Here is a 23,671-nt window from a genome sequence, read left to right on the forward strand (position 1 = left end):
CTGGAGAGGATGGCAGTTTTGCAGCTTTGTTTTATACAATAGAATAAAAGGAGGAGACAGAAGAAGGGGGGTGTTCCATGGATCCCATTGGTAGACGAAGGGGTCTGGAGAAAGCAAGGGGGGGTATCTCTGGGATTGGGTAGAAAGGGAACAGAGACACATACTTTTACATAGGTGGGTGCAGCGCAGTTAATAACGTTTAAGCACATAGAGATGGTCACGGGGGGACAAGGTAACGGAGGGGTTCTGTGCTCTCGTGCTCTGGTGCAGGGGCTTGTGCCCTGAGGGGTCTGGAAAAAGGGACGGCGGACTTTCCAAGGGTATGTTATCTTAGACGCAGAAAGACAACAGGCTCACTTGAGCTGCAGGTCTAGGACGCGTCTGCTCACGGTGCCCGCTCTCAGTGAGGCATTTGTATGTTCAGACCATCCTATGCAGTGACTTTTGGTCTCTTGAGTTGGCATGGCCTGCCACACCCCCTCCCCTCAGCTTACCAGGTTCAGTAGGGACCCACTTGTCCACATGACTAGATGCTATTCTTTGTAAATGCTGAAATGTAGCACAGTATTTTTGCAGATGGAGGAGCTTGACAAGAACCCAATCAGGTAAGTGTAGCCAACTGCAAAGAAGAAATCAACGTGTAATTAAGCAAATGGAGTATACAAGCAATGGCTGTGCCTCCCTGGGGGAAGACAGAGCTTTCCCTGTGAATCCCCATCTCCTTTACTTGCTGAAAGGAAATAAAACTATGTCAAAACAACCACCTCTGGTTCTTCAATAGAGCACCTAAAAGGGGGGAACCCCTTGAGTTGGGTAACAGTTTCTGTTGTTTTTCCAGTATGAACTCCATGGCGGGGGGTGGGGGTGAGGGAAGCACTTTCGAAGAAAATACAAAATCACTGGAATAAAACAACTACGGCCGCTCTCAGCACCTTGAAAGGAGCTGGTGCAGGTGAGGGGCCTCCAAACTTTTGCACCTTCACTGTCTTCCGGTTAAGCCCCTCTCCCCAGCCCACAACAGTGGGAGAGGTTGGCAGGGGCCCAGGAAGGATGGAAATTTGTTCCCATTTTCCAGTGCTTGGTGGTACTAGACAGACGAAAGCCCAGGGACGGGCACGAGCTCTCCTTTTCCATCAAAGAGCCCAAGGGCCACCCTGTGGGACGACATTCTCTTGTCTCTCTGTCTCTGCCTGCCTTGTGCTCTGAACCTGGCTGAGTAGGCGGGACCTCCACGCTGGGCATGACCCTCACCAAAGGGCAACCTGTACTTGGTTTTCAGATTCTCCTACATCTGCTATTTTTTAAAATTAATCAGATAAAAATAATCCTTATGCCAAAGAGACACATTTTCGGGTGGCATATTCTGCTGCCCTTCCCTTGGGGAGCTACACAGAAATCAATGGCATTGGACACTATATATATTTTTTATTTATTAGTCTCGGGTGTACAAAACAATGTAATAGTTAAACATTTATCATTCATATCCCTCACACAGTGATCACCCGCCTCACACCATCTGCCACCCCTCTGACATCACGTGCAGCCGTTACATTGACGCTGGACACCACCTTACACCACCCAGAAACTGAAGCTTCGCTATGCATCCATCTACTGAAGGGCATCCTCGTTTCTTCACCTTTTAGCCATTATGAATACAACTGCTGTGCAATTCGCATGCTTGTTTTTATTGGGATATAGTTTTTCGAAGCAGTTCTGTAAGTGATATGGGAGAACTCCCTCACTACAAAAGTTTTAAGCCTCCCTCACTAAAGAAATTTTGTCTCCTCCCTAGTTTCTTAGCTCCTTAGCCCCTGGCTTTGATTACTCCTCTAATCATTTTCTGAACCCTGGACTACAGATTGCTCCTAGTCTGAATCACAGAATGTCTCTCAGATAAGGACTTAAAAGCCTGTGACTTCCTAACAGCCCCCAAGCCCTTCTAATCCCCCGAGTCAGTGTACTTGTTGATGGTAATCATTGAAGCCTATTGTTCCTTCCAGCCCATTCTGGGCCCAGCTCCTGGACAAATGACTGGTTGAATGGGCACAGATTCTGTAAAGCTAATGGATTTATTAATTAAAATCTATTTTTCCTCATCCAGGGGCCTTGGGGATACAGAGGATACCCCAGCAAGGTTGCCAGTCCAACACGGTCTTCCAGGTGGATCTCAAGACCCCTTCCTCTCATCTGAGATCAGATAGGGTAAGAGTTCCGTGAATCCAATAGGTAGGGACAGCTCTACGCCTCTGCCCAGCCGGAAGCAGATACAGAACAGACCTCCTGTCCCTCAACTTCCCATAGAAATTTTATGGGGATCACGTCTCTCAAGGGAAAAACAATGCTGGCAGTTAGAGATGGGCATCCGGTCTCTGTGTTCCTGCATAACACACAGCATTCAACCGCCCAAAAGACCTCCCCTTGAGACAGGGTAGTTATCATGTCCCTAGGTAGACAGGGAGGTCCCTGGTGGAATAAACAAAGACAGTCATATCCTAAAACTCCAGGTTTTGAAATCACTCCTTTGCTCCAGGACAAAATGTAACAACGCCTTGAGATTAATCATAAAATTCCTTTTGGCCTGACAAATGGAGCAGATCTGACAGATAAGAATGAGTTACTTTGCTAATTGCTTCAGGATGGGCAAGCAGAACAAACCTGGTAGACGAATTTCATTAGAAGGCGCCAGTTCCCTTCAAACAGCTCCCCTTCCCCAAACAGGCAAGGGAAGATACAAAAGTAAGAGCTTTTACTCAGTCACGGGGCACCCCCATTCGGGACCCCCTCCCGCTCCGGAGCTCTGACCCTTTGCTTCCAATAAACTCTCCTCTTTTTAAAACTCTTTGCCTCTCCTGGGTCCGTGTTTCCATTCTTCAGTCTCATGAAACACGATCCCGGCGCTCACTCACTCCAAAGTCCCCTACATCATTTGGGGACTCACAGAGACATAGTCTTCCTTCACCCACTCCACCCAAAACTTCCCCTTTTCATTGTAATTATCTACCCCTATGAGAAACAAATGGGTACAAGATACCCAACTACATCAAACCAGCCACTCACACCTGCATAGTTTAACAAAGATGACGTAGTAGCCTCTTGTCAATCACAGGTGTCAATCAGGTGGTCCCACGCCCAGAAAGGAGCAGCCCATTGTAGAGGAAAAAGGATAAAAACTCCAAGTCCTCACCCGTCAGCCCTTTTTTGAGCCTTGGTCCTAGGCCCTTTTGGCCTTTTTGCCTTTTGAGCTTCTTCCTTGAGCCCCTGGACCTTTTTGCCTTTGAGCTCCTTCTTTTGCTCCTAACAATGCCACTTTGGGCCCTTGAGCCATTCTCTACTGCTTGGGCCCACTTCTATTTCTTTGAAGTGTATCTTTTCTTCTAATAAACTGCTTTGTCACTACTTTACCTCCGGTATCTCGTTCAATTCTTTGCTCGAGATGCCAAGAACCTGGACACCTAGCTGAGCAGGGCCCACTCTCAGGTAACATAAACACTAGAGGTACGGTTGTTGGATCCTAAGGTGGGAGTTGTTTAGCTTTGGGAAAAACTGTCAGGCTGTCTTCCAAAGTGGCTGTATATTCTACCAACAGTGAATGAGAGGTCCTGTAGTTTCTCACCCTCCAGCAATTGGTGGTGTCATTTTTTTGGAGTTTAGCAGTTCTAACAGGTGTTCAGGGCTGTCTCATTGTTTCAGTTTGTAATTCCCTGATGATATATGATGTGGAGCTCATTTCTGTATGCTTATTTACTATCTGTTGTCGACATAAGAAAGTCCAAACCTGTAGAGAATTTTTTATAAAAGTTTATTGGAGCCAAACTGACGACGTGTGCTCTTGAGTGAGATCTCAAATGCTCCAGAGAATATCAGTTTTGCAGTTTCTTTCATGCATTTGAAATTAAGGAGGGAAAGTCAGGAATATGACATGAGAATGAGAGAAAGCCAGGCCAGGATTGGATTACAGGATGGTTATGATTCTGTGCTCACACAATTTAGGAGGAGGGTCGAAAAGGGGGCATTTTAAAGGTGTGGTCTCCTAGATGCACAGAAACATGGGCAGGGCTGCTTACAGCCAAGACAGGCCTTTTATCAAAGTTACAGGCCTGGGTGTGACGGCCCACCCACCTGCCCAGTGAGGGGTTTATGACCTGATCACCAAGTAAGAGGAGAGTCGCAGGGCAGAGTCTGCTGGAAACTACTGCCTGGAGTTTTTCGTCTTAAGTTTTGTTTTCCTGTAGTTGCGGGTGGGGGAAGGTGCGGCAAAGCTGATTATCACAACGTTTGCATCTGTAGTGTATGTAGATTTAAGTTGGAGCCAGGAGAGTGGATCCCATACAGATGTAAAACCTCTCCCAAGTCTTTGGGCTAGTGCTGGGCCCAAGTAAATAGAAACATCGAAACTGCACAGTAAATGCCCAGGAAGCAGAATCGTTAGGAGCTGAAGAAAAGAGCTTCCAAAAAGTCCCAAGCTAAATGACACTTTGAATGATACCAGAGATCCACATCTCAGAAATAGAGGTTTAGTGCCACCATCACAATCCCTCTGTCCCACAACCACGAGGCTACTTTCTATAGAACCCCTTTGTTTTTGTCCACATTGTCCACGGCGATCTTCTTTGGCTAGATGTCTAGTCAGATCTTTATCCATTTTTAGTTCTTTGTTTTAGAGTCTTTGGTATATTTTCAGTAGAAATCCTTTATTAGAAATGCATTTTGCAAATATTTTCTCCCAGTTCGTGGCTTGTTTTTTTGTTCTCTGAACAAGGTCTTTCACAGAGGAGGAGTTTTTCATTTGATAAAGTGCACGTTGTAAATTTTTTCTTCATTAAACTTCATGTCCACAACTGTACCAGGTTAGTGCCTGTTTTCATTTGAAGGGACCAGTAAAACCTAAACTAATGAGTGAGGGGTGGGCTGGGCAGGAGGTGTGGGACAGGGGCACCCCGGAAGGGTGGGGTGGGATGTGAGTGGTTGCGGCCAGGCCGGGCTGGGCAGGTGCTGAGGTGCAGTGTGGGGAGAGTCCCTGATTTTCATGAGCACTTCTGGGTTCAATTTGCAGGGAGTACGTCTTCTAGCCCGGCTCCTGTGAGCGTTCCCCCTGGACCAGGTTCCTGAGACAGACACGACCAGTTGCCCCTTCTGGAAGTGTGCCCATGTCACTTCTGAGAGAACTTGGTCAACCTCAGTATCTGCCCAGGTGCTGTGGCTTTGGGGACAACGTGGGACGGGGTCTGTGCTCAGTTCACCTCAGTACCTGCCCAGGAGGTGCTGCTAAGAGAGGAAAAGGTAGGGAGACGCTTCCTGTGCTGGAACTCTGCTGAGGGGTGGGGAGGGGAGGGGCATTGGCCACTAGAGGACCCAGCAGAGGAAGGACATAGTGGGGAAAATTGTTGGTTGTTCTTTGTGGCGTAAAATAGTGTTCAGTGCTGCTGTTTTTCGTACAGCTGTCCAGTGTTTCCAGTGTCGTTTCTGCTGCTTCGAATTAGGGCTGGATTCTGCTCCACTGATCTGTGTGTTTGGTTTTATGCCAATACCACCTTGTTTTGGTTACTATGGTTTTTTGAGGTTGGGTGATCTGGAAAACTGCAATTGGAAACCTTGCTGTGAGTCCCACATCCCAGGTCGTCCAAGCCACAGTGGCTAACAGTCTCCCCACAGCGCATCCTAATAACATGCAGATGCTCCAATGGCGATTAGCTTCAGCTCTTCAGGAGAATGGGTCTGCGTAGGGCTTGGCCTCTGTGACAAACTTGGGTGTCCTCTACTTTTCAGGTCTGATATTGACATGGTTGTTTCAAATAGTTTACTTGCCAGTAATTTCAAAAGTCCAGAAAACTTTCAATAGCAGTACAGATAGTCTTTCTCTGAACTCCGATTCTGCAGCTGTCACAGCTCTCCCACATTTGCCGTTTCACATGCAGTTCTCCAGTGTGTTTCAGACAATACCAGTGAGCTTTCCCAGGATTCACCACACAGCCCACAAGTGAGGACGTCATTATGGTTTCCACGTTACCGTCCAATCCATGGTCCCACTTCAAATTTTTTTTTTTTTAAGTATTTTTCCCCCCATTCTTCTGCCCCCCGCCGCCACTCCGGTTCAGCTGTTGTTTCTCGGTCTAGTTGTGTAGGACACAGCTCCCTGGCCCAGGCTGGTATTATGAGCCTCGCACAACCCTTGGCTGAGGCAGTCGGTTGGCGGTTGACGGCCACTCCTGGCAGCACACGGTAGCCGGTGGCAGCACTCAGCAGCCCGCGGCAGCTCATGCCAGCCTCTGGCTGCTCATGGCAGCCCAGCTCCAAGGAGAGTTGTTGTTCACAATCTTAGCTGTAGGGGGGGAACTCACTGGCCCATGTGGGAATCGAACGGGCGATCTTGGCATTAGGAGCACGACGCTCCAACCACCTGAGCCACCTGGCCAGTCCCCACTTCAACTTTCACCACTTGTCCCACCTGTGTGAAAATGTCTCCATTCTAACCCAACTTTATTTTTCTGAAACTGTTACTGAGACTTTCCCTCACTTTCACAATTTATTAATAGTATTTAAAGCGCAGAGATGACTCCTATCTTGGATGCCTTTCCTGCCTAGCTTCTTTCACTTAGGATGGTTTCAGTGTTCATCTGAGTTGAGACGTGTATCAGCCCTTCATTTATTTTTTTAGTGTGATTAACTATACGCAGCACAACATTTACCATTTAAACTATTTGAAGTATACAGTTCTATGGCATTAACCGCATTTATGTTGTACAAAAATCATCAACAACATCCATCTTCAGAGTTTTATTTTTTTCAAATGAAACTGTATCCACAAAACACTAACTCTCCATCCTCCTTTACTCCTACCTGCTACCTTCTGTCTCTGAATTGGATGTTTGCAGATACCTCATGCACAGGTCACAGTCCTGTGACTGCCGTATGTCCCTTAGCATAATGACTTCAAGGGTCATCCGTGTGGTGCCTGTGTCAGAATTTCCTTAGTTCTTAAGGCTGAATACTATTCCGCTGTGTATAGACTATGTTTTTTTCCCCCCATTCCTCCATCCATGGACACTTGGGTGGCTTCCAACTTTTGGCTCTTGTGAACCATGCTGCTACGAATACAGACGTACAAATATCTGTTCTAGTCCCTGCTGTCAAATCTTTTGGGAATATAACCTGAAGTGGGATTGCTGGATCGTACATTCATACTATATTTAAGGTTTTGAGGAACCGCCATATCGTTTTCCACGGCCACTGCACTTAGTTTATTCCTTTATACGGCCGAATAATATTGCAGTTTATGGATTGACCACATTTTTTCTCCATTCATTCACTGAGGTGCATTTGAGTTGTTTCTACCTTTTGGCTCTAGTGAAAGTGCTACTATGCATATTGGTGGACGAACTTCTGTCTGAACACCTGTTTTCAGTTCTGTGGGATCTAAATCTAGGAGCAGAGTTATTGGAACATGTGGAAATTGTTTTCTTTCTTCTTGAAGAAATGCCTAACTATTATATAGGTAGGATGCATCATTTTACATTTTCATAAAAATATTTAAGGGTTCTAATTTTTCCACATCATTGCCAACTTTGTTATTTTTAGTTCTCTCAATTACAGCCATTCTAGTATGTGTGAAGGGGTATCCCACGGTGGTTTTAATTTGCATTTCCATCATGACTAAGGATGTTTATCATCTTTTCATGTGCTGTGGACCGTGTGTATGTCTTCTCCAGAGAAGTGTCTCATCAAGTCTTTTATCCCTATTTGAATTGGGCTGCCGCACGGCTGTCGTTTCATGACCTGACTCTGGGTCTTTTCTGAGAAAGCTTGCTTTACAGTAGTGGCAGGAAAGATCATGTGCCTGTCCCCTGGAAATATATAGCCCACGGGGTAATCACGTGGAATTACAACGCAGTCCCGTGGGAATGACATGGGGATCATGAGATGGCCACGGGGGAATCATGCCAGTCACGCGATTATCGCTGGGGATTCACGTGCCAATCAAGGGCACATCTTTCCGCTAATTCACAGGCATACTGAGGGAGCCATCGCTGGTGTGGCAGTGGCTGCAGCCACCCTGCTGCCACATAAGAGGGAGGCTGTGCCTCATCTGAGGGGATTCAGTTTATGGCAGCAGCAGGGAGTGGCACAGTGCTGCTGCCTCTGGCCTAGGCCACGTCCCGTATGAGGGAGCTAGCTTTACAGCAGTGGTCAGGCCGCCACCGTATCGGAGCATAGGGGTAGCAGTCCAAATACGTTCTGGAGGAACTCACGTTACATCGGTGGCCCGGTGGCTGCGATGCTGCTGGCACTTCAGGGTGTAGGCCACTTAGGCATTTATAGAAAGGGTCGATGCTATTAAAGGCTCAGTGAACCGCTGAGGATTTTCAGAGGAGGGCAGTTCCTTCAGGACGGGGGCCCAGGTGAATTCACAGAGCACCGGCGAGTGAATGCGGACAGATGGCAGCCCCCAGGAGCACGGCACCGAGGCCCAGTACAGGGGCTGCTGTGGGCCGCCCAGCCCTGGGGTCTGCACCAGAAATGTTGGGATGTTCCCCTGCCCCTTACCTCCTTATCTACTGAGTTACTCTCCCCTGGAGAGTCTCTCATGGCCCTGTGGGGGTCAGCCATTGGAACGGTGCATAGCGACCCCTGTCTCCACCCTTCCCCCTGCAGTTGGCTCTCACTGCTTAGCAAACCTGTCCTGTCTGAAAACTCTGCTGCCTCCTGTGGCCCTGCATATAAACGCCAACCCCCTTAGCTGACTTCCCAGCCCTTTGCAAGGTGGCCTTGCTAATGCTGCCCCCAGCTGTCATGCCCTGTGCTCCTGCCACACTTGGAGAGCCCCCTCAGAGCCAGGCCGCACCACATCCTGAAGCTTCGCTCCCACTGGTCTAGTTTGTCAGCGGAGGAAGGGGTGCTGCAAGGAACAAAGACCAAATCCCTCTGATTCAGCAGAAGGGGGATTGGCAGGAAACCCAGGGTGGGGGCCTCATGGCATCCAAAGGCCAGGATGCAGCCTCAGGAAGGGGCGGCAAAGCCCCAGGAGCTCAGGGGTGCAGTTTTGTATCCCTCTCCCCCTGTCCCTCAGACTGAATTTGGATCCATGTTGAATTCTGCCCCAGGTACAGATGTTTATAGGTGAGCAGTGACAAGAGCCGTCATGCAAAGCTGGGTGTCCTGTTATTTGTGCCTCTGGAACTATATAGAAAGGCCTTGCATCACTTTCTGGATGGTCAGATACAAATCTCTGTGACATTCAGGGACTTGGGACCAACCCTGCTTCTAGAATCCAGGCTGCTGTGAAGAGTGCGGCCCCTGGCCCTGCCGGTATTTGCACCCCCCACCCCTAACAAGGACATGTCTCCCACAGGGCTTTCTTTGCCTTCCAAGAAAATGATTTCACTGTTGGAAAGTTAGTTATAACAGCTGTCATGTTTATGATCAGCCCTCCTGGTTCTGGTTTGTAAGGTGACATTTGGGGAACTTACTTGTTGAATGTGGACATCTGGTTAGCGTCAGATGCTGGCCATCCTCCAAAGTGAGGCTGTGAGTCAATCTCAGGGCCTCTTGAATGGTAGTCTGTGGGTGCTGGGTGACAGCAGAACTTGTGTGCGCATATCCACTGCACAGACTGTGTCACAGAGCCTGGTCAATACCATTTCCTAATGGGGTGGGCGCACCTGGAGAAAGAGGGGAGACTGCTGCCATCCAGGGCCACAGGGAGCCCTGTGACTCTCCTACCTGCCCGCTCCCCTGGGCCTTTTCCTTACTTCACTAGTAGTAAGCCCCAAGCCGAAGGACACTTGGTATGACCCTGAGTTTTTTACCTTATTTTTGGGCTCCAAGAACTACCCACCCCCATCTCTGAGAATGAATGACTACTGGCTGCTCTGAATGAATGCTGTGGGTCTGGGTCTCCAGGGTTTGAATCGGAGGGGAAGAGTGAGCCTCGGTTCCCCCTGAGCATGAGGCTTGCAAAGGGCCGGGGGACTGACGATTGAGTCTCCCCATTGCTATTTTATACTCATCTCAAAGGATACCCTGCTTGCCAGCCCTCACCTTTCATTCTTTGTAAGTCAAATTTACTGATGTGTAATTTACATTAAAAAACTCATTCTAAGGATGCATTTCTGTAAGTTCTGACAAATGTCTTCACCACGTAACCCCTGTTACAAGACTGAGACCATTTCCATCACTTCAAAACCCCCTTCTTACCCCTGTACATTCAATGCCCATCCCCCAGGCAACATGGTCTGTTTTCTGTCCCTGTGGGTTAGTGGAGTCTGTTCCTACATAACTGGAACCATCCAGTCTTTTACATCTCACTTCTGTTACCTGTACAGTGTTTGTGGAATCCATCACTGATCTTGCATTGCTGAGTAGAATTCCGTGGTGCAGGCACACCTCAGAGATAGTGTGGGTTCCATTCCAGACCACCACAATAAAGCACGGCATAATCTATCTGATGGTGGAAGTCTGGCCTTCAGTTTGTAAAAAAACCGCAAAATCTGTGAAATACAGTAAAGCAAAGTGCCGTGAGACAAGGTGGGACTGCATGGGCGTACCACAGTTTGGTTAACCACCCAACTGCTCATGGACATCAGGGATGTTCCCATTTTTGGTTACTATGAAAAAGTCTGCTGTGAGATTGGACTACAGGTCTTTTGTGGCCATATCTTATTAGTTCTCTTGCTTAAATACTTAGCAAAAGAATTTCTGGGTCCTATGGGCAGTGTGTGTTTAAGATCTTAAGAAGCTACCAAACAAATCTCCAGTGTAGTTGCATCATTTTACTTTGCTGCCCACAGATTTTGAGAGTTTCAGTTGCTTTAAAACCAATTGTAACTCTTCGTAGTTTTCGTTTGTTTCTCTGATTAGGAAAAGTACGTGGCCTTGTGGAGCAGGGCTGTGGTTCTTCTTTGCACCTCCTTGCACTGCACTGAGAAATAACCACCATAGGTTATAACCACCATAGGTGCCTCCGTCCTACGCAAGCTTAGCTGGGTCCGCGCAGCGAAATGAACTCCTGTTAAGTGCTTTCGCAGGTTTGGGAAACTGTGAAAAATGCAGTTCAGACGCCACCTAGTGACAAATATTAGAAAAACAAGAACAGTTTCCAGAGACATCTGGGGTGAGCACCCCACCTGAGCACCTTCTTCTCTGGTCCCAAGTGGGCTTTGTGTTTCTGCATGTTGTCACAGAACAGCAAAGGAGGCCGTGACGGTTGGTCACGGACACCAAAGTCCATTTTCAGATGGATGCGTGACCTCTCCTGGTGTCATCTTCTTCCTGAAATCAGGATAACTCACCTATTCATCGAGTGGTCAGGAAACATAATGAGTAGCGACCACAGAGGAACAGCCACGTCATGTGAGGTGTCACATCACCACCTGTTAGGATGGCGGTGTGTCCGAGGAGGTGTGTGTGTGGGGGGGGCCTCAGGGTGAGCAGTAAGGAAGGGCTGGCACTTGGCACTTGGCACTTGGCCCTGCATCAGTTTCCCTTGGTGGCTGTAAGGCTATCCCACAGACTGGGGGCTGAAACAGCAGTGACATGCTGTCTGTCCCCTGGAGCTGGAGTCCACATCATGGTGTGGGCAGGGCTGGTTCCTCCTGAGGGCCGTCCACTCCCCAGGTCCCCGCGTGGTCATCTTCTGTCCACGTCTGTGTCCTGGTCTTTTCTTAGAAGGACACCAGTCGGATGAGATTAGGGCCCTCCCTGGTGGCCTCATGCCGCTTCATTAGCTCTTCAAGACCGTATGTCTGAGGTCCTGGGGGTGGGACTTCACATACATGTTTGGAGGGACACAGTTATCCCATCACAGCACCTTCATTCCATTGCAAATCCTCCCCAAAGTGACACTGTAATCACTGTTGTTTTGAGGATCAGACGGAGGGGAGCAGGGGTGTGAGCTCGTGGTGAGGGAGGTGAGGACCAGCCCCTTGCTCCTCTGCCTCTCCCACAGCTGGCTCCGGGCTGCGCCCAGGAGGCGTTCCCAGGGCGCGGGGGTCAGCTTGCAACATCCTTGTCTGAACCGGGGGCTGACGTGGGGTGGTGGGCTCTAGGAGAGGCTGTGTCATGAGGAGGCTCAGGAAGTGGGTGCTCAGGGGCCTCACAGAAGTGGCTTCTCCAGGTGCCAGAGCAGCCGAGCTGATGGTCCACCAGGCCCCAGCCTCATGGACCTCTGAGTTCCCGGAGGAGAATCAATGAGAATCCAAGTTCCAGCCTTAGAACACACGCCCTGCTATTACCTTACAAAAAGCCAGCCTGGGAAGATTGGGGTTTGAAGTTTCCTCAGCAAATCTGTTTTTGAACAAATAATAGATTCTATTCTCTAGGACACATGGGGAACCAAACTAGGTTTGAAAGCCAACAAGCTTATGGGAACAGCTCTTTTTGTGGTAGGTAGATGTCACTCCGAGGTGTCTGTGTCTGTGCTGATACTTCCCTCTGAGTTTCAGCTCTGAGCGCTCTAATTGTTGATATAATTATACCCTTGACTGAATGCAATCACGACAGCTCTGGGTCGACCACCTGGAAACCCACGTGCAAGGTCACAGAGCTCCCCCAGGAGTGTGGACACGGCCACTGGGGGACCCATGGGATCCTCAGACGTGCTGAGGTGTGGACAACACCCACCACAGGCGCACACAGGCAGCAGGAGACTGAGTCAGAGATGCTGCCCCAGGTCGAGGTGCAGCCCAGGGCCACCCTGCCAGGTTGTATCAGGTGACTTAAAAGAAGAAACACCTATAATGGCTGTCCTCAGATCTCCCACCCTCTTTTCGTTTCCATCTCAGTGTCACAAGTCAAAGTTGGATCTGCAAGTAGGAATTCTATGGAAAGTGATGACGAACTTTGGCTCAGATAATGGAATGAGGCGTGAAAAGAAGCAGCCTGGGAATTGCACAGAGAGCTCCCTGAGACAGCCAGTTAAATCCACCGTGCCTGTCATTTCTTCCCTCCTGCTGTCACCTACAGCCTAAGGTGGGACCAGGTGGAAGGGCTGCTTTGGACATTGGTGGGCCTTTGACAGGTCATCCTGTTGATGTACAGGGCTGTTGGGGTGTGTGGATGCTGGACACCCTGAAATCAAACAAAGGACTGCCCCTCACCTGAGCACCATGGGGCAGTCCTCTCTCTTTCTCACACACACACACAACACACACACACACACACGGTGAAAACCTTGAGCCTAGACTCCAACTTGTTTGAATGTAAACCCACGTAATTTTTGCATGATTTTAACATACTCTGATTTTTCTAGGCATTTGCAATAAGGTGATTGGGGGTGGGTTGTACTTGCTTTTGCTGAGAACCTCCGGTAGTGGGTCATCGTTCTGGATGGCAGTTATGCACGTGTCACTGTGCTCACCCATGCTGCAGCCTCCCCATTCCATGTCTCCCACAAAGGTGTGCTGTGCATTCAGACACAGGGTCTGAGGTATGTAACAGCACACCTAACACCCATTACTTCTCCTTTTATGACAGGTCATCACATTGACTGTTATGAAATGCTATGTAGACAATACTGTCCCTGCATTTCATTCTAGCAGAGCGAGAGGGCATTCTAAAATGTTTGTCATACAGAGAAAGACAAATACCATAGGATTGCACTTGTATGTGGAATCTAGAAAATCAAAACAAATGAATAAACAAAGGAAAACAGGAGTAGACCCATAGATACAGAGAGCAAGCTGATGGTTGCCAGATGGATAAAAAGAAAAAAAGTTTGTTATAAAAGGTGGGACATTGAGTTTGATGAGGCCGAGAGTCCCTGACACCCAGTAAATAGTCTCTGATGACCAGACCCGCTGGAAGGAAGCGTGGAATTACCCTGCTGGGGACAGGCATGTGCCACCTGAGAAGTGGCGGCAGGCCCGGGTGGCCCCAAAGGCAACTCTGGTTCCTTCTCACCAAATGTTTTAACTCAAGGAAACTGGAAAGAGACGTCTGTCAGAAGCCAGGCAATGAATTGAAAGAAAGGCAATGACATTGAATCCTTGTCTCCTGCATGGAGCAGGTATTGCATCTCCCCTGGAATTGAGGGGTGTGTGTGCTAGTCCTAAGCTTCTGCTAGAGGGCCAGTAAGTCCTGGTAGCATGGGGTTGTCGGTTACATGGACCATCTACTTGGAGAAGATAAGTGTTGGCCCTTGTCACACTTTGCCTACATCACAAATCTGAAATAATGACTTAGAAGAAAGACTGGGTCCTGGTTAACGTCAATTCCTTGTAAAACATGCACCCCTCGATTCATTGATGAGATTTGCAGCGTGGGCTTAGGAAGGACTGGGCTTCCTATTTTCTAAATGGTTGCATGATGAGGGACATATCCATCTCAGTGGGAGGATGCGACTGTGCCTATTTCTGCATTTGTTGTTCCCTGGAGGAAAATGGTGACCTGGTGACCCGGTGACACAGTCGGCATCACAGGGCATTTCACTCCCAACTGAGTGAAATGAGAAGAAGACAGAAAATTTTCTCCATTAGTTCTTTTGAAAGTTCATCTATTGGTCTAAATGTTCAAAATTTCAGTGCTGAAACAGTCAGGCCAATGGACACAGAACAGAAAATCCAGAAATAGAACTGAGTACATGTAGAGATTTAACAAGAGATGGACTTCTGACAATCATATTCTTGGGACAATTGGCTGGCCATCTAGAAAAGGATGAAACTGAATCCTTAGCTCACACTTGATGCCAGAATAACGCCCAAAGTGCAGTCGGTGGTCACGTAGGGAGGTCACATGACCGGAGTCTGCAGCTGGGAAAACAGCCTTGCCCCAGAGCCCCAGCCAACAAGCACCAAGGAGTGGACAGAACCGGAATGGCAGGAGAGACGCGGCTGGGAGAGTCCCTAAAGTCGCGCATTCGCATGAGTTAGAAAAGGGGTCCTCGATACCTTTTCCTCATTGTGATAGTAAAAACATTCCCCGAGGTGGAGAATTAAGGTGCTGATGAGATGTATAGAGCAGCACTGTAGGCACAGGGAGGACCCATCTCCATGTACTTTGGGGGGAGAAGCGAAAGGGGAAAGGGTGCTCCCAACCCCGAGAGCCCAGAAAACTGCAGTGTCTGAAGCCTTGAGGAGCCACATCCATTCTCCACCAGGGTGCGTCCCTTGGTGCATCAAGCTCCTGCTTTAATAAACCTTTCCCTCTGCAAACTGTCTCCCATTCTCTTGATTTCTATCCTGAGAGGGGCAAGGACCCCTGCGCCAGGAACAAAAGGACCCGAGAGCTAAATGTACCAATGAAATGTGAGCTTGCGAGGAGAGCACGGTGAAGGCCTGGGAGGCCCAGGAGAGAAAAAGCCTTTATTTTTTTTCCCCCTTCTTCCGCCTCCCTCCACCCCCCACTCTGGTTCAAGCCGTTGTTTCTCAGTCTAGTTGTGGAGGACACAGCTCCCTGGCCCCTGCTGGTATTAGGAGCCTTGCGCTCCCCCCAGCTGAGGCAGTTGGTCGGCTGCTCACAGCAGCTCTCGCCGGCTGCCAGCCACTCACGCTGGCTGCCGGCCACTCATAGCGCACACAGTAGCCTGTGGCAGCTCTTGCCAACCTCCAGCTGTTCACAGCAGCCCAGCTCCAGGGAGAGCTGTTGTTCACAATCTTAGCTGTAAAGGGCGCGTCTCACTGGCTAATGTGGGAATCGAACCGGCCACCTTGGCATTAGGAGCACAGCGCTCCAACCACCTGAGCCACCAGCCCGGCCCGGAAAAAGCCTTTCTAAATGCAATTTATAATTCAGAACAACAAGTAGAAGATCAATACATTCAACCATTTGAAAACCCCAGTGGGTTATTTTGTGGATACGGACAAACTGATTCTAAGTTCCTGTGGGGAAAGAGACCCCAACAGCCAACACAACACTAAAGGAGAAAAACACAGTTGGAGGCGACACCACCTGACTTCTGACGAGTAAAATGTCACGTCTGGGCTGGCCTGCAGCTGTCTCCCTGATGTGTCTGTACGTGAAACCAGAAAAGTTTATCTAACCATTGATCGGTTCTGGGGCAGCAAAGATGACCCAGGAGGAAGTAGGGTGTTACTACGTCTGCAGGGCGAGGGCAAGGGGGCAGCCCTGCCAGTGAATCCTGCTGTGTCTTCTCACTCTGGTGCAGGATGCTGTGATCTCAGCAGGAAGGAAGAGGCAGGGGCCACTCAGGCAGAGCCTGTTCCCTGGGGCTGCACAGAAAATGCACAAACTGGTTTAAACACAGAAATCAGTTCCCTTTCTGGAGGTAGAGGTCAACGATTTCGATCAATCCACAGAAATCAGTGATTTCAGTTCAGGTGTTGGCAGGGCTGTGCCTTCCAGGCTCAGAGAGAGGATCCCGCCCACGCCTGTGCCGCTCGGTGGTTCTGGTGGTTCTGGAGGTTCCAGTGGTTCTGGTGGTTCTTGGTGGCCCTGGGCTTGTGACCGCATCACTCCACTCTCTGCGTCATCTTCATGTGGCTGCTCCTCTGTGTCCGTGTCTCCTCTTCTTACGAGGATACTAGTCATTCGATTTACCTTCCCCAGTATGTCCTCGTCTTAGCTAATTACATCTACAAAGATTTATTTCCAAGTAAGGCCACATTCTGAGGTTCTAAGTGAATGTGAGTTTGGGGGGAGGCTCTGTTCACCCCAGCACAACTGTCTGTCAAAGTGGCAGTGACACCACACAGACGCAAGAATAACTCCGAATGACTTGAGCACCGCATGCAGGCTGTGTGTCCTTAGTGGGCTATACTCAAAGGACGGAAGAAAACCTTTTCTTTCTAATTTTTGTTGGGGAATATTGGGGAACAGTGTGTTTTTCCAGGACCCATCAGTCGTTGTCATCAATCTAGTTGTGGAGGGCGCAGCTCACTGGTCCATGTGGGAATCAAACCGGCAAATCTGCTGTTCAGAGCTCACGCTCTAACCAACTGAACCATCCAGCCGTCCCCCAAAAGAAAACCTTTTGTGTTCATATTTTTATGTTCTAACTTTTCATTTCGAAATGATTTCAGACTTATAAAAAAGTTACCAAAACCGTACAGAGAATTCCAGCCCGTCCTGCAGCAGCTTTCCCCAAAGTCCTGCTCATGTGACCATGGCATGCTGTGCACACTAGGGACAGACTCCAGCAATATGATGGACCCACTTCTGGGCCAGGGCCCACATTACGTGTGGTTGTCACGTATCCTGCGCCTCCTCCACGGGGAAGCCCCTCAGTCTTGACACATTTGGGGGGAACTGGCCATTGCTAAGTACAGTCTCCCAGAATGGGCTCGTCTGCTGTTTCGTCATGGCCACAATGAGACGTGCCCTTGGGCAGGAGGCCGCAGACGATGCTGGGCTTCTCGGGGTCCCCCCTCGGTGTGTCCACTCTGGCAGTGGCACCCAGGAGTGCTCGGTGACAGGTGTCGGCCAACCTTCTCCACTGCAAAGTCACCACTGTCCCTTTAATTGTCTTGTGGGGGACCAAGTAAACACCCTACTTGTCTTCCTGGTTCTGTCTTCTGATGTTAACAGCCCTTGACGACTCTTGCCGAATTGGCCGTTCTGTCTCTGTTATTCCTTCTGCATTTTTGTGTGTTCCTACCAGCGATATATGAGTTCCAGTTTCCTGCAATATTGTCAGCTCTTTATATTATCAAGGCCTCAAATTTCATTATTTAGTTTAAATTTGAGTGGCTTTATTTTCTTCCTTTCAGTTTTCTCGGCATAACTGACATACAGTTTAAGGGGTGCAGCCTAATGACGTGACTGGCCTCAACTGCGGAATGATGACCACAGCAAGTTTAGTTACGTCCATCACCTCATGCAGACACACGGAATGTGGTTTTCCTTCCGATGAGAGCTCTTAGGACCTACTGTTAGCGACTTTCCTATATGCCCCACAGCAGGGTTCCCTGAGGTCACTTGCCATACGTGACACCCCAGGACTCATCTACCCTGTAACTAGAAATTTGTGCCTTTTGACCTCCTGCCTCCAATTCCCTCTGCTCCACCCCCACCTCTGGTACCCAGCTATCTCTCTTGTTCTGTGAGTGGAGGTTGTTTTAGATTAGGTGGCACGTGCGATCATACAGCATTTGTCTCTGCGTCTGACCAGGAGCCTCCCGGGGACGAGCTTTGCCATCTCCAGCAGTGATGCCCATCACCCACAGGGCCTCAGGCTCAGTGTGGCTGCACACCCTGCCGTCGCCACCCTGAGACACCTAATGAGTTCCTAATGAGGGCCCTGCTTTCTCATTTTGTACAGGGCCCGGAATTATGTAAAATTACGTACCCAGTTCTGATTACCCACGATATGTGTGCTCGCTCGCTTGGTCCTACAAAGCACACAGAGTAATTCCAGGATTGCTAACACACAGCTTTGTGCAAAACAAACTTCCTAACTGGGGCACAGCACCTGCACAGAGTTCTATTTGTCTTACCGCATACGGTCAAAATACTGTTGTCAGGATAATGGGGTGGGTAGATAGATGGAAGCGAACAGCAGGAGGAGAGACCTGGCCCCGGTTAGAAAGCCCCTCGCTGTAGCTCCCACCTGGGTCAAGACCCCTGGCAGCTGCCCAGCAGAATTCCAGGCTCACACATACCTCTGAGTCAAAGACATGCGTTGTGAAGAGCCAGAGAAAGGAGGAAGGCACCCTGCTTGTCAGGACCACCAATACCTTACTGGCCAGGACTCCAGGTTTACACAGGCCCCTAAGAGATGTGTTTACATAGCCCCCGAAATCAGAGAAATGCATTGCTAAATGCCAGAGTGGGGAGGACCAGGCACCTCAGGGGGAGAAAGAGAGATAAGAGAAGGGAGGGGGGAGGCAATTCTACCCATAGAAGTAAAAACCTTCATATAATGTGAGGCGAGGCTGCTTCCCTCCCTTGAGTCAGCCCGTCAAAGTCTCAGAGTGCACTTGCTTTCACTACCAAACTTCTCTGGCTGTCCTATTCTGCACACACTGTCCTTTGACTGAATTCTTTCCTTCAAGAAGACAAAGAGCTGAGGTACAACGTTATTCCCAGGAACACAGAGACCGGGGCCGGACTGGGTTCCGGTGTCCCTCCGTCTCACGCCTGGCCCAGTGGACGCCGCCGGCCAGCCTGGTGGGAAAGGGATGCGGTAGGAATGGAGAATGCAGGGCTGGGGGCTCGGGCAAGGGGTTAGGAGCCCAGGTGCCAAGGAGATGGCAGTGCTGGTCCCTGCGGGTATCCGCCGGGATGGGCGCAGGGGCTCAGCTCTGGGCAGGGGGCTGGGCCTGGCGTGTGCATTGTTCTTCATCAGCACCTGGCCACCCGGGTCATCTGGCCTTAACTCAATAAACCTCACAGAGGTCAGTGGACTGACATCGCTGCCAAGAAGCCAGATGGAAGATGGTGAGAAAGGCATGGGTACAGGCTCCCCAGTACTAGCGACAGAGAGCACGTGCACACTTTACGCACGTGCACACACACACCTACAGCACTCACTTGGCCGTGTGACAGGGTCTCCCCACCACAACACTAGTGACCGCAGTTGATGCTTGTCTTTGTAGTGGACATCCTGTGGGCTCCAGGATGCAAACTCAGGAGGTAGAGGCCAGTCTGAGAGTCCCGTGGGGACGTGGTACGGACGCCAGCAGAGGGCATGCACAGAGTAGGCCTTCCATCCGTGTGAGCGTCTGGAAGCTGGCCCTCCCCGCCCGGGTGGTCACAGGAGGCGACAGCTCAGGGAGCGACTGAGGGCACTGGCTCTGAACCCTGGATGGACACGGCAGCTGGGCAGAAGCCCTGGGGCCGTCGGGGGCACAGGCGTAGCCGTCATCCTAGGAAGGGGGCGTTGGCCATGCAGATCAGTGACCTCCGTCTGGTTCCTGCGGACACCTGCCTCCCTTCCTCTGCCCGGAGCCTCAGACAGGAAGCCCAGTGTACTTCTCAGCCCAGCACACCTTTACCTTGCACGGAATGCGTTAACAGAACTTAAAGGTCTCCTGAAGCATGTCTTACCCTGCTACATGCAACCCACGGTAGTGCTTTCTGATTTATTTAAAGAGTCGGTTGCTGCTCACCATTGATCCCCCTCCTTCTTTTGCCTCCCCCCCACTCCAGTTCAAGCCGTTGTTTTCTCAGTCTAGTTGTGTAGGACACAACTTCCTGACCCATGCTGGTATTAGGAGCATTGTGTTCCCCGCCGGCGGAGGCAGTCGGTTGCCAGTCGTCGGTTGGCCGCTCACAGCAGCTCATGGCAGCTCTTGCCAGCTGCCGGCCACTCACAGCAGCCTACGGCAGCCCACGGCAGCTCATGCCGACCTCCGGCTGCTCACGGCAGCCCAGCTCCAGGGAGAGCAGTTGTTCACAATCTTAGCTGTAGAGGGCGCCGCTCACTGGCCCATGTGGGAATTGAACTGGCAACCTCGGTGTTAGGAGCACGGTGCTCCAACCACCTGAGCCACCAGGCCAACTGATTTTTTTTTCTTTTAATTTTATTGGGGAATATTGGGGAACAGTGTATTTCTCCAGGGCCCATCAGCTCCAAGTCATTGTCCTTCAATCTAGTTGTGCAGGGCACAGCTCAGTTCCAAGTCCAGTCGCCGTTTTCAATCTTACTTGCGGGGGGCACAGCCCACTATCCCATGTGGGAATTGAACCGGCAACCTTGTTGTTGAGAGCTTGAGCTCTAACCAACTGAGCCATTCGGGTGCCCCTCCGGCAGCTCAGCGGCAGCTCGTTGTCTTCAATCTAGTTGTGGAGGGCGCAGCTCACTGGCCCATGTAGGAATCGAACCAGCAACTCTGTTGTTCAGAGTTCGCGCTCTAACCAACTGAGCCATCTGGATACCCCTCACCATTGATTCTTGATGCATGGCTGGCATGGCCTGCCCTTGGGGGAACAGTGCCTTCGCTGCCGCTGGTTGCAGGAAGGCTGTGGTCAGCACATTCAGGCAGGGTCCCTGTGCACACTGCTACTCCTGCACACCGGCCACACTGCCAAGTCCAGTGGTGGGGTGCCGGGCCTTGGCACGTGCTGGCCCTTTCGCCCTTCTTGCCCACGTCTCCCGTGAGCTGCTCACCGTTATAACCTCAGCTGAAGCATCTCTCCTACACCCCACCTGCTGTGCTCAGATGGGGCCCTGGGATCTTCACACAGAGGCACCTGTGTGTTTGCTGGGGCAGTACTCGAGTTGGAGTCTCCTCCAATAAGCTGGAAGCCCCCTAGGGCATGGCCAGGTGTGTCTGGGGCCTGTTGTCTCCACACAGGTGCCTGGAAGCTCGTCGGATGTCGTGTGTGTTCACTGAATGGAAAATGATGGGGAGAGCTGTATGCGTGTCCGGGGGCCTCCGTATCCACAGGCTGGAGCACAAGTCTGAGACCAGGGTGCCTGCCGGGCTCGCTCCTTCTGAGGCCGCGAGGGAATCCCAGCTTCTGGTGTTGCAGCCGTCGGCCGTCAGTGCTGTTCTGTGGCTGATAGCGTCCTTCCCATCTCTGCCGTGGTGTTCACACGGAGTGTCCTTGTGAGTCTCCATCTAAACTTCCCGTTTTCCTGAGGACACCCGTCTTATTGGCCCACGTCCCGGCATGACCTCATGTTCACTAGGTACATTTACGAAGACTCCGTCTCCAAATCAGATCACACTCACAAGCACTGGGGTCAGGACTGCGACATATAAATTTGGGGCAAATGCGTCCCTAACGGGAGTGAAGAAGGGGGTGGGGCATGGAAACCGCGAGGTGCTGCCCAGGGTGCCTGTGCCTCCTCCTGCTCGGGCCTCGTGGCTGAGCTCTGTCTTGCCTCAAGCCCAACCCAACGCGTCCACACTGATACCCGCCGATGAAGGGCTCAGTGCACGTGGGACCAGCCAGCTCCCGAGCCTGGACACAGGAAGGGCAGCATCACCCCAGGGCCCTTTGAACACTCGGACCTCCTGCCAGAGGGCTGCTCCTCTGGGGGACGTGGAACACTCTGGCCTATGGGGCGTATGCGCCACTCCCACCCTCTTGCTCCAGCCTGCTCAGCTGTGGTCCCCCAGTTTGTGCATAACCATTGTGATGGTCACTGGTACCCACAGTGCTGCAACCCGCTAGGAAGTCTGGGGGGACGAGGGAGGGAGAGGCCTGGCCTGGAGTCCGAGGAGTGGCTGGTCAATTGGCCCCCCCAGCTAGGGAGGGCTGGGGAGCATTTTGACTCCAGTCTGAACAGCCAAAAGGAAACCAGTCTGCACTGGGATCAGGCATTGGGTGTGGGGCTCAGGGCAAATCACCTTCTGCTGGGGGTGTCAGCACTAATGTGTGCCCCTGGGCTCAGCCGGTCACCCTGCTGAGATGCCCACAGCTGTGGCAGGTCCAGCTTCCAATCTCCCTTCCCCCCCCTCCCCCACGGGGCAATCCCCTTTAACAGGCGTCTGATGGATGCTGACCGGTGGAAGGTACTCTTGGTTCGCATTGAAGGAGTCCTGGTCACTGCTGTGGACAATTATATGACAGGACAGAACTGTCCCCGGCAAAGCCCCGGCCCAAAGGTCCATTTCTCAGTGGCCACGATGCCTGTGGGGACACGGCACTCGGCCAGGACAGAAGGAAGTGAGTCGGAAGCACTGTCGTCCTGGGACACTGACCACAAAGCAACGACGGTGCTGTGGTCAGAAACACAAACACGGGCCAACTTACCCTTTCAGATAACTCTGCATTTCTAGTTAGAAACCAGAGAGAAGCTGTAAAGAAATGATCAGCTGGGTTAAAAAGGCCCTCCATCCACTAGCAGCTACCAGTAAGCGCGGTGGAGAAAGCAGACCCACGAGTCAACAAACACAGCATCGTGCCAACTGTCCCATAATCCTCGGCACCGGACACACTTGAATTTGTTTCAAAACCTGGAGCTGAGCCCGGTGGGCCCATGTTCACAGACGAGACACAGGCAATCGGGACCCTGGGGTGGGGGTAGAGCCATAGGGCAGCTTCCCCCCACCCCCGGGAGGACAGAGCACAGGGTAGAACGTGGGGTCCCAACCCGCACACTGAGACAAAACCCAGAGGACCGACTGGCACAGGGGCATATTCCCATTGCCAACATTCTGTCTGCCATCGTGGGGCATGGACCTATAGGTGACTTTTCCTCTTTTCCTCCTAAGCTTGGAAAGTGATGATTTTGTGGCAAAGGAGAACATTTTAGAGTTTTAGATTTAGTTTCTCTGTGTGAAAAAGGCTTAAAGGATATTAGAACATTTAATAGCCGATGGGTGGTAATACCATCTTCGAATATGTTTAAGGCAAAGCTACTCAAATATGAACCTTTGATCCAGACGTCCCGTGAGGACCACGGGGCTTGGCCCTGGGACACAGGGCTGCGGCTGGGCGCACCGTTTCAAAGTGGATATGTTTACCATTCAAATTTTAACCCAATAAATATTCCGTCTGACACAACCCTTCATCTACACAACAAATAACTTTAAGGCAAGACAATCTTGGCTCCCGGAATAAGTAAAATTATTTAAATTCTAGATAAATATGATCAGTGCGCTAGCGGCTTGACTTTTAAAGTTCAGTTATATAAACGGAAGCTTTTTACATTCAATTTTGGAGAGCAACTTTTCCAAGCAAATAGGGTCTGCAGTACATTCTCCGTGCCACCTGTTTGCTCCGTATGCTCGAGGACACCCCAGCCCCCCGGCTGCTATCCCCAAAGGGGCAGTCTCCCCAGCGGACGCATGCCACCCCTGCTGAGGGGGGTGTGGGGGGCTGCTGCTTG

Source organism: Rhinolophus ferrumequinum, chromosome 7, assembly GCF_004115265.2.
Source record: "Rhinolophus ferrumequinum isolate MPI-CBG mRhiFer1 chromosome 7, mRhiFer1_v1.p, whole genome shotgun sequence".
Lineage (NCBI taxonomy): Eukaryota > Metazoa > Chordata > Mammalia > Chiroptera > Rhinolophidae > Rhinolophus > Rhinolophus ferrumequinum.